Source organism: Mustela erminea, chromosome 1, assembly GCF_009829155.1.
Source record: "Mustela erminea isolate mMusErm1 chromosome 1, mMusErm1.Pri, whole genome shotgun sequence".
Taxonomy (NCBI): Eukaryota; Metazoa; Chordata; class Mammalia; order Carnivora; family Mustelidae; genus Mustela; species Mustela erminea.
This window is the reverse complement of record NC_045614.1, coordinates 94,261,787-94,277,719: the sequence shown is the minus strand read 5'-3', so window position 1 is coordinate 94,277,719 and position 15,933 is coordinate 94,261,787. Positions and strand designations below refer to the sequence as shown.

Below are 15,933 nucleotides of genomic sequence, written 5' to 3'. Positions count from 1 at the left end.
CTTACTTTCCTACTGTCTTAAAAAAAAAAAAAGGCAGAATCAGTCAGCAGTGAATCAGCACCTTTAAAATCAGCTGTGCTGAGTGAATCTGTTAAGAGTGGCAGGGAGCCATTGTTAGAAGGAGGAGGGGCAGGAATAAAATGATCCTTTTCTATTTCCATGATCTTTTTTATATGTACATAAATGGTTAAGCCACCAATTAGGTTCAATGCTAATTAAATGTAATGTAAACCAGATTATAGGGCTGTTCAGATATGCTTGTTAAAGTATGACTGGCTGCTTATCCCTTACCTAATTCTCATGAGAAAGGATCAAACAGCCCAGGTGAGTTCAAAGAAACCTACCAGCACTCACCTCTAGCACTTGCACCAATCCCTGAACAAAAAAAGGAACACCTAGGATCAATGGGGTCTACTCACAAATCCCTCAAACACTACACACACCACCTGCTTACATTTACACTGTTCTTGCTATTTATCCATGAGAAAGCCAAGCCTGAAATCCCTCTTGAGGCCAAGACTTCTGGAAAAGCCACATGAATTAGATTAAAATTTTACAAATTTGGTTTCATTTAATCATAACTGATTCTTCATACTATAGACATCACTCAGGCAAATTACAGCTCACTCTCATATACCATTTACTATAATTCATTAAACTCAAATAAGAAAAAACAAGAAATGGACCAAATATCATCTTGCTTCAAACCAAACCATACATCATATTTTGAGTAAAACTTGACAACACCTGGTTGGTTAAGTTGCATACCTAGATTTATTAAAATCACTCCCTTAAATGTCTATTAGAGAATACACACACACACACATATATATAATGCTACTACAAAGTTGAAAAGAGACTTTGCAAAGTCCCATCACTGAAAGGGACAAGCACTGTATATATAATCCATCTCATTAAGAGTTACTTTTACCAGCGACATGTATAAAAATGTTAAATATATGAACCCTTTGACCCAGCAATGCCATTTCCAGGAGGAATATATCCCAAAGAGATCCCTATAAAGTACATAAAGATTGCAAGCAAAGATATTCATCATGGCTTTCTTTACACAATAAAAAAATTGAAAATAGTTCATTATCCTCTAATAGGGGACTGGTAAAATGAAAACATCAATCCAATATTATACAGTCATCCAAAAAGATAATATATATGTATACCTGATGACATAAATTTCATGTCACATTGATAAGTAAAAAGAAAGGCATAAAAGAGTATTCATGGTATCTTTTTTAAAATATAAAACAATTTATACTGTGGATGGCAGAATTTCAGGTTTTTAGTACTTTCTTATTACTTTTTGTTTCACTTTCTACCTAAGTGTGTCTTTATTTCATATACTGGAGGGGTCGGGGAGGAGGGGAGGGAATCAAGCTATTTTCATTAGAGGAAAAAAAAAACATTACGCTGTATTTCAGTCAGACCAGAATAGTCACCCAGGAAGCCAAACAGCTCTTATATGTCTGTCTGTGCCTTCTGTTGGAAGCAAAACTGTGGATAAACAGTATCATGGAGAGAATTTGAATGGATGATGTCTAGAATGCAAACCAAAACAAAGGTGAAATACTATATGAACTAAGAAGGATTCCTTTATTATAGTTGGTGTTTTAAAGAATTAATTCATTGTGCACATGTGTGTTTACTACTATATTTTCATAGTTAACAAAAAAATGTCAATTCAAATGGCAGCAAATAATATAACTATGATTGGTTTTTCTTACCAAGTTTAACACTCCATAAATCTTTGTGTTAATGTGGGAAAATATGACCTGAACAGATGGACCTCATGCTGTTTTCTAAAATACAAACAGATTTCTGATCTTCTGGACCAGGAAATGAAGTAAGCATTAAAACAATAGACACTATAATCCATCTCCGAGAATTTCAATTTAAAAGCAGTATTTCCCTCTTTACAAATACAGCATAGTGATATGTTTCTGTTAAATGGAATGTGTTCTAGACATCGTAACAAAACACAGTGGCATATTAGTGGAACTGGAGAAGGAGGTTGACTGAACCCTGAACCGTACCCATTTTGGAGAATTCCTTCATTGTGGTTCTTGGCAGGCAGCAGCATCTGGCTGCCTCCACCCTTCATTCTCCATTTCTCACAGAAGGGACATCCCTGAGGACTGCCACTCTGCCTGTTTAAATCTTCATCCTTCTAGCCCAAGGGCCCCTTTTCCATGTGCATCTTCACAGGAGCATTTTCACAAATAGATGCCCTTGAGCTTGAAGACCAGTAAGGGGCTATCTGTCAAATAATTGGCATTTTTTTTTTTCCTGTTCTACCACTTTCTAGTTGTGTGGCTGGGAGGAGGCTGGGGGGGGTAGGGAGGCCAGCAGGACTGGGTCTGAGAAGGAGTTGGGGCAAAGGAGGTGGCCCATGAGACCAGGGTATTAGTTATATAAAGAGAGAATGAGCCTATAATTAAATATTAAAGATAATGAGGGCCAAATTTCTCATCATCAGAAAGGAAATTACAAATAGAAAAAGAGTGAAGACTAGAAGGAACCCTGTGGTGTTGGAGTGGAGTTGAAGATATTAGAGTAAACTCATGGATTTTAATATGAATAGATGACTAGATATAGAAATAGATATAGATGCATGTCCATATGTGTTTGTGAGTTTCCTGGCTCTGTCTGCTAAAATGGTCTAAAATCAATGACACCCCAGTATTAATAACCACACCTAGCACCCAGATCTCCCGGGAACCATTCATTCCCAGGAAAATTAGCTTTTGAAATGACTGAAATGGTTGGGTCAGAAAAAGAGAAACAAGATAAGCCGGAAACATCTGACACCAGAAAGTACTCCAAGAATAGAATAGAAATGTCCAAAGAACACAAGAACTAGCTTGAACAGGATTTGAACATCCAAACCTCTGACAATTTTAGCACTGAAATCAATAATGACAGTGGATTAAAATTCATTGAATAAAACAGAGTCCATGCTTATGTAAATAAGTGAATTAACAAATAAAAAGAAAAGAGAAAACTCTTAAAACAAAATATCAAGTAATAAATGTAAAATAAATGTTGAAACTGGAAAAATTGCCATTTGGCAGTCATCATAGTACTTATTTTTTCAAGCAAGAATCATAAAATAGGTGACTGAAAGTTTGTTGAAGAACAGGATGTTTATATAGTCTCAAAGTATCTCCCCACAAAATGCTTACTAATTACAAATGGAAAATTAATAACTTTACAGTGAAAAAGTTATCACCTTAATCAAGTCATCAAAATTAACATCAACTACAAATCTTTATTAATAAGATATACTGAAAACACATTACCTCTTCTACCATATTTCTGCCAAAATTGTATAACTTGCATCTAATCATAAAGAAACATAGACAAACCTAAAGTGAGGGCCATTCTACAAAATGGCCTGAACTTTGTTTTGTTTTGTTTTAAAGATTTTATTTATTTGAGAGAGAGCAACAGAGAGAGAGAGAGCACACAAGCACAAGCCTGAACTTTCAAAAATGTCAAGGTTATTAAAGACAAGGAATGAATCAGGAACTGTCACAAATTAAAGATTAAAGATACATAACAAGACCTGAGCTGATATCAAGAGTTGGATGCTTAACTGACTGAGCCACCCAGGTGCCCCAATAGTAAAAACTTTTACTGGGAAAAGGTAACAGCTAGATGGATCAGGCCAATTTAATTTAGAAACGGAAATGATATTTATTTGCTTTTGAGATGCTAACATTATTTTTTTAAAGATTTATTCATTTGAGAGAGGAAGAACAAGGGAGAATAACAGGGGGAATGGGAAGAATCTCCAGCAGACTCTGCACTGAGCATTTGTACTGACCACAGAGCCCCAGGGGCTTGATCTCACAACCTTAAGTTCATGATCTGAGCTGAAATCAAGAGTAAGATGCTTAACTGATTGCACCATCCCAGTGTCTGAGATGCCAACATTATTATACTGTTTATTGCAGTTTAAGAACACAGTGCTCATGCAGAATAATATTTTACAAACTGGTGTTCTCAAGGAAAAAACATGTTAGTAATATTTTTTAAGTAATCAAGATCAAGTCTTTGAAAAATCATTTTTACCCTTCATTAATTTAAGCACTATTAAGATGATGAATATATTTATCTTTATATATATACATATACAATGCATACATTGATATGTATATATAATAAAGGGTAACCATATATAATAATGTAATGATATACATAGAATTAAAGACCATGAGACTTGAAAAAGATTTGGGGAGTCATCTACTCCAATTCCTTTGTAAATAATTATACATCTTTCTCCACTTATGATGGTGCTACATCCTGATAAATCCATCATAAGTTGAAAACATTGTAAGTCAAAAATGCACTTAACTCACCTAACCTACAGAACATCATAGCTTAGCCTAGCCTACCTTAAATGTCCCTGCATTAGCCTACAGTTGGGCAAAATCACCTATCACAAAATCTATTTTATAATTAAGTATTGAATATCTCATTTCATTTATTGAATACTGCATTGAAAATGAAAAACAGAACAGTTGTATCAGCTGTTCACTTTCATGATTGTGTAGCTGACTGGGAGCTGTGGCTCCCTGCTGCTGCTCAGCATCACCCGAGAGAACCATACTACATATTGGTAGCCTGGGAAAAGATCAAAATTCAAAACTGGAAGTATGGTTTCTCATGAATGCATATGGCTCTTGCACCATCATACGGCTGAAAAATCGTAAGTCAAATCATTGTTAAGTCAGGGGCTGTCTGCATATCCTCTACAGCATCCCCAACAGATAGTACCAAATCTGTTTGAACACCTGCAATGTCAGGAAGCTCATTCCCTCTCATAGCATCCACTTAAGAGTCATTCTATCAGAAAATTATTTTTTAACATTGTGTCAGAATCTCTCTCCATATAATTTCCAGAGGCTGTTCCTATGTATTTCCTCTAGGATCACTAATTAATTCCTTCTTCCACGACAACATTTCAATATCAGAACTAATTCCTATTGTAGGTGCCCCATGGTGAGTTTTTTTCTTCTCCAAACTGAAAACCTCTTTTTTTTAAAATTATTCCACCCAATTAGGAGTTTTTTTTCCTTCTCCAAACTGAAAACCTTCTCTTTCTTTCAGTTATTCCATGCGTATTCGTGGTTTTCAGTCTTCTCACCATCTTAACCACTCTTCTCTGAACATATGCCAGGTTTTATAATCTCTCCTATTCCAGAGTTTCTGTTTCTATGGGAGCAGCCTGAGATCACACCAACTATTCTGGCAGCTTCATGCGTTCACATTTATTCCTTCATTCAGTCGACATTTACCTGAGTGCCATGAAGTGCAAAGCACTATCTAAGATATTATAGGAGATAAGATTAGGAAGACATAAATTTTCTCCTAAAAAAATGTCCATGTTCAGGGCACATGGGTGGCGCAGTTGGTTAAGTCTCTGACTCTTGGTTTCCGCTCAGGGTTGTGAAAAAGAGCCCCATGTCGGACTCTGGATTCAGCCCAGATTCTGCTTAAGACTCTCTCCCCCCCTCTCCCTCTACCCCGCCTCCCATGCACACATACAGGTGCTCTCTCTCAAATAATAAATAAATAAATAATTTTTTAAAAATATAAAAATAATGTACATGTTCACTGGGGAGAAACAATACATGGTTATGAGTGCCGCAAAACAGATACAAGTTCCAAATACATTAAAGGAAGGAAATCATACAATTAAATATGTGTTTGCTTTAACATCAGAGTACTAAAGAACAAAGCTAAAGTCAGAACAATGCCAGACTAGGCCTGTTTTGTTTGTGCATAGTATGAGAATTGGTAAAAAGCAGAAGGCTGGGATTTAGACCATCTTAAAAGAGAAAACTCCAAATAAGGGGAATTATACAGAGTCAGAAGACACAGAGTTTATACAATCCATTTACCATTGAAAGCTCTGACAATACAATGATTAATCATTTGTCCAGAGTGATTTACATGCAACTCTAGAAAGGCAAAATAAACAAACTAGACCACTATACACTGGGCTTATACCAAGTGCTTTACCTGTAATGTTTTACTTAATCCCACAACAACTCTAACAAGGGAGGCACTGATATTATTTGCTCTTAAAAAAAAAAAAAATTCATGGGCTGCCTGGGTGACTCAGTCATTAAGCATCTGCCTTCTGCTCAGGTCATGATCCCAGGGTCCTGGGATAGAGCCCTGCATCAGGCTCCCTGTTCAGTGAGGAGCCTTCTTCTCCCTCTCCCACTCCCCCTGCTTTTGTTCCCTCTCTTGCTGTCTCTCTCATTGTCAAATAAATAAATAAAATCTTAAGAAAAAACAGCAACAAAAATGCATCTGTCTTTGTATCAGATCATGATCCCAGGCCCTGGGATCAAGTCCTACATTGGGCTCCTTGCTCATTGGGAAGCCTGCTTCTCCCTCTGCCTGCTATTCCCCCTGCTTCTGTGCTCTCACACACTCTCGCTCGCTCTCTTTTTCTGAAAAAATCTCTTTTTTAAAAATTTTTTTAATTAAAAAAAAAAATCCATCCTAAAATTCATATGGAAACTTAAGGAATCCTGAATAACCAAAACAATCTTGAAAATGAAGAACAAAGGATGCCTGGATGGTTCGGTCAGTTAAGCGTTGGATTAAGCATTTGCCTTCACTTGGATCATAATCCCAGGGTCCTGGGATCAAGTCCCACATCGGGCTCCTTGCTCAGTGGGGAGCATGCTTCTCCCTATGCCTGCTGCTCCCCTTGCTTGTGCTCTCTCTCTCTCTCTCTGACAAATAAATAAATAAAATCTTTTTTAAAATTTCAGTGAAACTCAACCATGTACAGTGACTTGCCCAAGCTTACAAAGGTGCTAAACATGGCAGCCAGTCTTCAAATCTAAACCCTCAGTTCCAGCCCTGCTTGAGGCCATCAACTATCCCACAAAGAAATCTCTGGCAAATATCCAAACACATCCTCACAATGTTCCTAGTGACTTACTTGGAGAGGCTCTCACTGAACAATCTGTTCCTCCACTGGCTTTAAGAACACTTTCTAAAGGACTCTGTTGTAGTCCTTGACATGTGGTATCACTGTAAGCTGTGTATGTAACACTAACCCCTGATAAAGTTTCACATTCCAAGAACAGAGATATGTCTTTATCTTTTTCTCAGTATCCCCAGGTCCTAGGGGTAATACTAGGCTCAACAAATGCTACAAGTCCTCTGGCATAGCTGGCCTGCTCTGGAGAAAGTCACAGTCTTATCCAGACTCCACTAATTCTTGGTCTAATTAGTTGTGATGCTGAGCTCTGGTTATCACACTTTTGCAACCTGACTCTATCTTCTACTCCTGATCTCAAATTTAAGGGACTCCAAGAAATAATGTAACTGGCTTTGGTTCACTACCAACTTCAGAAGCCTTATTCACCATTGGGCTTCTCACCCCTATTTAGAGCAAGGGCTCAGCCAGAGTTACACAGAGACCAGGGCAAAAAAATGGGAAATTGCCTAATATTTCTACTTTTCTTCATCAACTTCTTAAAGCAAAAGTCAGAGTTCAGTAAAGCTCCTGATATTTGGGGTCTGAAATAAAAGGGAAAAGCTATAAACCAAATGATTTTGATACAGTCAGGAAATTATTAAATGAAGTTTAGTAAAGATGAGAGGCTTATGAATTGAGTTCCTATATACCTATCAAATAGTGCTAAGTGCACATAAAGCATTATATATGCCTCTTGGTCACGTATAATTCTATTACAGCAATGACTATAAGAGAAAGAATGAATAAACAATTTAACCTTTGGCAATGTTATATAAGCCAAAAATTTAAAATTATATATGTATATTAAAATTTATAGGGAAAAACAAAGATTTGGTCCACAAAAGAAGAAAAAAAAAAAAAAACACAACTCTGTGTCCTCAGCTTATCTCTGACATTTCCTGCCAAGTAGAAGGCTATTTCCTGTGTCTAGACTTGAAGGTAAATGGATGAAAAGTGAGAAAGGAGAGATACTGGAGTGATTATCATTCTCCTTCCCACACCCAGAACAGTGGCTGGCAGACAGTGACTGTTGGTGTGACACTTTAGTTACTTGGAGAATCATTGCTAAGGGCAGCATGGCAGGGAAAAAATATGTATGGTGATAAGAAGGGTACTTTGCCTGATTTTATAATCAAAATTTTTCAGGAGAAACATGAAATAAGAAGGAAGATATAGTAGTGGTCCATAACATCCTGGAATTGTGATTTATCGGAGTGTTTAAGAAATACCATCCAGGGGCACCTATATATAAATATAATTTTTTTTTGTTCTCTTTAAGGTACTTGATCAACCTTATGTGTGCACATTCTTATGAACTTCAATGACATGAATTCCTAATTTGACTAAAAAGAAGACTTTGTCATATTTTCTGCTTATACACAAAAAAAAAACCTCTACCAAAAGAATAGCTCCTTTTTATAGAGATTACGTACTAACAGTTTAAAAATACTACAGACTATACAGCATTTTAAGGAAATACACTTCCATTAAGTATTTAGAAATTAAATACATCATATTAAAGGGTTCAAACTGAGTAACATGTTACCTCTCTTAGAGGACAAGCCTCCGTAAATGTGACTTAAAAATAAACAACTACTTCTTACAAAGCGATCGTCAATGGAATTTTACATCTACCAATGAACTAACTAAAAAGGAAGATGGGAGTATAACCTAGAGTTTAAAATACAATCTTTTATAAAACCATAAAAAAAAGGCAGATTATCTTTCAGTATAGAAGGGTGAAATACTGGAATAAATGCCAGAAATTAAAGAAAAAAATACATACATATTAGACTACAGAAAAATTGAAATTTTCTGTACAGCATAAAATACCATAAAATTTTTAAATAAAAAAAATCAAGAAAAAATTGCAACATAGGCAACAAAGTTCTTACTATACAAAGAGCTCTTACAAATAATAAACAATATAAGCACACCAATAGAAAATAAGGCTGGAAACTCACAAAAGAAGAGATAAGTATGACTAGTATATATGAGAAAATATGTTCTTTTTTGCCTATCCAATTGGAAAATACTTCTAAAAGATTAATAGCATCTAATAAACTAATTTTGGTGATAGTATGAGAACATTGACACTCTAATTCAGTATTTATAGTAGTATATATTGGTACACATTTTCTGTAGCACAATTTGGAAATAGTGTTCTTTCAATATATATTATATTAATACTTTTATACCCAGCACTGTTGCAGATGCTGAGAACATGGTAAAGAATAAGACAAGAGTGGAGATAGGAAATAACTGAACAAATAAATGAATAAATCAATGTGTTTAAAATGTACCTACCTACTGAACTGACAATTTCACTTCTAGGAATTTGTTCAAAGAATACAATGAAACAAGTGCACAAATATCTGTTCAAATATGTTATTTGCAGAATTGTAATAGCAAAAAATTGGAAATACATAAATGTTCATTATTATGGTATTATTTAAATAAATTATGATGTATCCATGTAGTGCAATATTATGCAACCCTTAATAATGACATTAATGATAAATTATATAATGCAAATGCAAGATCCATTTAAAATGCATATATGTTCCCCTACAAGAAAATCGTTTATAAGGGTTTTCTCTGGTTTTATGCATTCCTCTATTACCTAAATTTCTTATGATGAGTATACATTTTATAGGAAAAAAACCATAGATATTAATGTTTTGAAAAATACATATGTACTCTTTAAGGAGTCCACAAACCATATACCAGCAGTATATTTGAAACTGCCAGCATTATGATATATCTTGGTCATATTTTCTTCAGATTATAACTTTCTATAAGATTGTTATCTACATATTGTTCTCTATTAAATTCTTTTTGTTTAAACTTCCTTTAAGAACATTTTTTTGTATTGGGGTGCCCGGGTGGCTCAGTTGGTTAAGTGTCTAACTTCCACTCAGGTCATGATCTCGTTGTCTTAGAATCAGGCCTCTGGCTCAGTGCAAAGTCTGTTTCTCCTTCCCTGCCCCCCTCCCCCAGCTTTCTCTCTCCAATAAATAAATAAAATATTTTTTAAAAACAGAATATTTTATTTTTTAAAAGATTTTATTTATTTATTTATTTGACACAAAGAGTGAGAGATCACAAGAAGCAGAAAGGCAGGCAGAGAGAGAGGGTGAAGCAGGCTTTCCGCTGAGCAGAGAGCCCAATGTGGAGCTCGATCACTAGACCCTGAGATCATGACCCGAGCGGAAGGAAGAGGCTTAATCCCACTGAGCCACCCAGGCGCCCCTTAAAACAGAGTATTTTTTTGTATCAACATAAATTTTATCTCTAAACTATTTTTGTGTAGAATTAAAATATATATAAACACTTAACTGCTCAGCGTAATATCAAACACTTTAATCCACAGGTTCTGTTGCTTTGGAACAGATGATGGTGAAAATGAGTGGTTCTGAAGAATTCAGAAAAACCAGAGGTGTCAAAAAAATGAATTACAAAAAAGCCCTGAAAAAAAGTGTAACTTGTAGCACGTGATGGTGTTGAAAATGGATGAGTATATTTACATGTAAATTATATGTGTGCATATACACATACAAGTATCCTACAGATGCATGCATGAGAGTTCATGTTTCTCACCGTGAGTACCTGCATGTAGGTAATCAAACCTGTTATACATATGCTTTATTTGCACCCACGAGGAGAGCTACATTTGCCCTCACCTTATCTTCAGGAAACCAGCACCTAACCCATCTACAAAGGTTTACACTGTCTGGCAGACTCCACTCTGGCACCTGCTTTGGAGATGGGCCATTTTGGGCAAGGGTGCAGACTAGAAGGGCAAGGCAGGCCCGCGTCCAGGAAGTGAGCCTACGAAGGCGGTTGAGGCACTTACTTCAGCACCAAGGACACGGGCAACCCCAATCAAAATCATTTAAGGCACAATTACCCTCGGAAACTGCCTCTCCAAAGCCGCCCCCAGCCCTCTCCACCCAGCGCTATCTCGGGACCCTCAGTCGTTACTCGGTCGCAATATTTTCATTTCGCTCTTCGCCAAGCCCGGCGAAATCATGGACAGAGATTCAGGGCCCCATTCGCCCCAACACGAGTCTCCTCCAGCTGGCCTGCGCGACTCTTCCATCCCCCTCCTCTTCCCGAAAGAGGCCAAAGGGGTGCACACAATATAGAAACTCTTCAGCGCCCAGAGACTCAGAAAGGGTTCGTGTTTCCCTCCCCAGACCTGGGGAAGCTGGCGGACCTCCCCTGCGCCTCTAGCCAGCACACCTGGCAATAACCGGCCCTTCCACCACTACTCCTTGCCCTGGGCTTTCGTCGGAGAAGAATTTCTACAAACCATTTATTCTCCATGAAAATCTCAACCCATATAGACTGGCGTACAAGAGTCATAGACATAAGAAAGAAAAATACTAATTCTTGGCCATGTTTCTAAAACCAGCTATTTTTAAAGTTTGTTTTTGAAACCGTTCTCTTGACGCTGCAGGGACTCACCCTTGTCTGGGTGGGTTCCTGGGCCAGAGGAAAGCAACAACCCTAGCCTTTATTATGGAAGCTGAGGAAGGGCCTATAGGTGCTCGGGTGACAGAAAACGGGGGCGCAGGGGCCCTCGTTGATGCTAATTCTCCTGACCCACTGTCCGGGTTCTCCAGGAAAGTAGTGCAGGGAACTGCGGGGACCCCGGAGCTTCTGACGTCCAACATAGACCCCCTACAAAGGTTTTTAAAGGGGGGCGGGTGGGTCGCCCCGGGCCTCGCCCAAACCCAAAGAGGGGCTCTGCCCCTTAGGAGCCACGGCTAAAAGTGGGTGTGTGGGGATCGGGGTCGGCTCTCACTCCTCTCGGGTGGGGCGGCCCGGCAGGCAGCGTCAAGGTGCAGGTCAGCCGCTGCCGCCTGACTCCGGGGCCCAGTTACCTGTGTGCCACGGCGAGGAAGGTGCGCGCGGCGCTCGGTGGCCAGGAACGCCCAATACCGCGCGCCTAGTCCAACCTCCACGCGGATTGTGGCCGCTGTGCGCTTTGCCAGGAAAAACGCGGTCAGGGCTGCTGCGGCCGCCAGGCGGGGCGTGGAGGGGGCGCCGCGGGTGCGGACACTGCGCCTGCGCTCTCTGCTGCCCGCCCCCCAACGCTGCCCCGGCCAGCGTCGAAGACCGCCAGGGACGCCCAAGATTTGTGCCTGAGCTGAGCGACTTCCCCCTACCCGCGCGATGGGAGGGTCTAAGGCTCCAGGAAACTGCCTGCCCGGACCCCTTTAGCCTACGCCCTCGGAGACAGCAGGATTGAGCCAATCGATTGTCAGCCAGGGTGACGTGGTCTTCTGGAAGGGGGCAGGGAGGCAGCTTTAGTCCGTTTCAAGCTTTCTGTTTGAGTTTAGAAGCGGCAAGTCGATGCTTAGATATTTAAAAATATGTCTAGCATCCCTAAATCGTGGTTGGGGAAGGGCTTTGGGCATCCCCAAGTCCACCAGACGTTTTATCGATGAAGTCTCTGACGGAAGGGTCTTCTTCTTGACATTGCAGAGCTGGTTCCTGGGTTTGGGTTTATATACCCCAATCCTCTGAGGAGTAAATATAGTCTCTTGAAAACAGACGTGGTCATAAAAGCAATGGTCTAGATGGGTCAAGAGGACAAGCAGGAAGGCTGTTACTTCCCTAGGCCAGGCAAGAAAGAGTGAGGCCTGAGCTAAGGTGCTAGCTGTGGAAAAAGATGGAATGTGACTTCTGGTTTTTCTCTTGTCTCTCTAGATCCACTCACCACCTTGCTCTGTGACACAGGGCTAACCTTTATGGTCTACACCAGTTCTTCTATGACTTTGATTTGGTCTTGGCCAATGGGAGGCATTTTTGCAGGACATCGCAAGACAAGATAGTATTCAGGACTTTGCTGTATAACCACCAAGGACCAACTTTGTTAGCAGTGTCTGTATTCTTTATCTGGAAACCATTACTCCAATGCTGCAGTCCTCTCCTACAGTTCTCTCTGGTTCTGTCCCACTCAACTACCTTTGTCCCTTCAAGAATGGGGCCGGTAATGGCTCACAGAGGTTTCCTTTAACCCTTCCCACACCTTTTAAAAAATACCTTCCTTAAATTCTCCTCACCTGCCTCCTGGGTGTGCCATGGCATCGTCTCCCTATTATCTTTTTCCTACCATTCCAGGACACTATATTAGATTTTACTACAGTGTGGTTGGGAAAATTCATGAGAAAAGAAAACAAAAAAATGTAAAAGAAAAATGAAGCCTTTAAAAAGTGAGATGTCTCCCAAAGTCATCTTGACAGTTCCCTGGGCTCTAGGCAGCCATCATATGAGGTAGTCTCCCCGATGGGTCCGCCAGTGTGAGGGCACCAAGAACAGTTTGAATAGACTCAAGAAGGGAATTCAGACCACTCATAACCAATGTGTTCACAAAGGAGCTGGAGATCATCGGAGTGTCCAGCATAATACAACTTTCAGATGCCTCTCGGTGTAAAGAGGCAATCTAGATCTTTATGGAGCAAGTATTGGTGCTTTCCCAACTGCAGCTGGGCTGCTTTTGAATGACTCAATATTCTTAGGACATTTAAAAGAGTCCTGGGCACAGTGTCTGAAAAATGTGTTTATGAAGGAGTTGCTGAGTGAAGCAGCTGTCGATAAGAGTCTCTGGCTGTTTCTGTAGAAAACCCAGAGAATGTTCCCAAAGCAAGGGGAATATAAATGGTAATAGAGTAATAGTCATGACATTGCCCCCAGCCCTTCATATCAACGTGGACCTGACCATTTCTCTGGCTTGTAAAAACAATTAAATTGCTTTAACTAGATTCTTTCCCCACTCCCCCTTCAAAAAACACACAGTCAAAACAAAACAAGGCACTATTATAGCAAAACTTACCCAAAGGGAACCCAGGAGTAGCTGTTTGCAAACAGAATTAACATCCAAGCAAACACACTATTTGTACTGAATACAAAGGACACCAGAACAGAAAATTTAACATGTATTTTCAGTCTTTCACCTTTTTGAAGAGAAAGGCTCCTTTGTTGTTCAGAAAGCACCCTGGGCATTAATGGCACTGATCTAGATAAGGTAAAGGGATACAGAAGCAAAGGGGCCTCAGAAGGCCAGACCTATCTACAAAACTCAGCTATATTTTATGTTTCTCTTGGAAGGAGGGGTGGGGGGAAGAAGGCCAGAAAAGTTTTGAGTCTGGAAGTGAGAAAAACAAAGATGTAGAGTGAGCCAAGTTTAGGAGAGAAGATTTCTGAGAGATCTGAGAGAGTAAGACTAGGGAGTTAGTGTAGCTGCCATTCTGAATGAACTGAGAGATACTAAGAAACAGGAGAAAGGATTTTTAGATGTTTTGTTATATGTAATAAATGGAATTCTTTTGTGCATTGAGGGATTTTTCTTGCAAGTGTCAAAACTCAAACTCAAACTGACTTAAGAAAAGGAATGTTTGTAGCTTAATAATTGAAAAATCCATATCTGAATAGATAGCTTCAAGTATGGCTGGATCCAGAGTACAAACAGTGTCATCAGGATATGGTCTCAATTCACTTTGACTTCAAAGAGTTTATTCTCATTTAGTGATTTCTTCCCACCTCCCTACCTTTCTCCAGTGTTCAATTTATGCCATCCTTATAGCTGTTTCCAGTAGAAACAGAGCATTTACTTCTAGGTAGTTCCAACAAAATCTTGGGATTATGTCTCATTAGCAAATTCTGAATCATACACCCAACTATATGCCTTAGTCTGGGGACAAAGAATGTAGGAGAGCTCATTCTCCAAAGGAAAATCAAGGTTCTCTTATCAGAAGAAATCATATAGTGATGGGCAGGTGAAAAAAGGACATGTATATTATAGGTATCTCTCAAAGAAACTTCAGTAAAGATTCATATTGCTTTTCAATTTCTTTAAATACTCAACAAGTGCTTCTTTTGAAAATGACATCATGTTGACTGAAATGTTCTTTTAACCTAAAAAATAATGTGCAATGTCTTGCTGTTCCTATAGAAAGAGGTACCAGAAAAGATTTTCTTTAATATATTTTATTTTGAGTTTCTATATACACACAACCTTTATTTAAGTAAAAATGTCCCTTTTCTAATCCCAGAAAACAATTCAGATCCCTCAAAGACCAGAGAAGTTACTAGAGTTTCTGATTACCATTGTGGAAATATTTGCTTCTCCAATCAGCACCACTACAACTTCACTCTTGTAATCAGACATAAAGCTTAGTACTTGTAGCACTTTGGCCTAAACAACTAAGATTTGATTTGTATACCCATACAAGAAGGCACACAATAAACACCCCATTTCAGGAGCATTCAGACTTTTATCAGCCTCAAATACCTGGCACATAACCACATATCTTGAAATAAGTGAGGCAACTTGCTATTACAAAGTACAAGCATTTGTCTAAGTCTTCAAATTATGTATAAAATGAAGGGCACCAACCATAAGCACAGCTATCTGTTTTTCCCAATCAATTCTTTGTTCATTACCATTTACTATTATCACATTTGTTCACTTCTCCGCTTACTAGCTCTGTGCTTCAGATTCTTAGATCAGATTCTGTGCTTTAGATCAGGTAAGGGCATAATAATAACTACTACACAGGGCTATTGTATGGATTAAATTAAGTAATACATGAGAAAGGCTTAGAACAGTGTTAGGAATCAATAAACACTAAATTAATGTTCACTGTCAGAATAACAGAGGCCAAAAAATAAATCCTTCTAGTTATGTAAAATGAGTGGAAAAGTCTAGATGGAGATTATGTTTGAAGAACATGCATAAGAGAACACTTGCTAACTCAGCTTCAGAAACCATAAGGAAATGTAAATTCAGTGTTAAAAGATTTTAAGATTTTTTAAATAGGGGGTAGAGATCTTGATTTTTGTGTGTGTGAAAATTTCTGATTATTAAAAATGCAAATACATTCATGATAAAAAGAAAA

At 38.7% G+C, this 15,933-nt stretch overlaps 1 protein-coding gene across 1 annotated transcript in view; it reads right to left on the bottom strand.

Moving 5' to 3' along the window:
- The window catches only part of SLC35G2 (solute carrier family 35 member G2), a 40,196-nt gene extending 27,947 nt beyond the window's left edge, over positions 1-12,249 (bottom strand). Inside the window, exon 1 of the mRNA XM_032333895.1 lies at positions 11,914-12,249. The gene's annotated coding sequence lies outside the window, so the exon portion shown is untranslated. The remainder of the gene's footprint in view (positions 1-11,913) is intronic.
- Between the last annotated feature and the right edge of the window lie 3,684 nt (positions 12,250-15,933).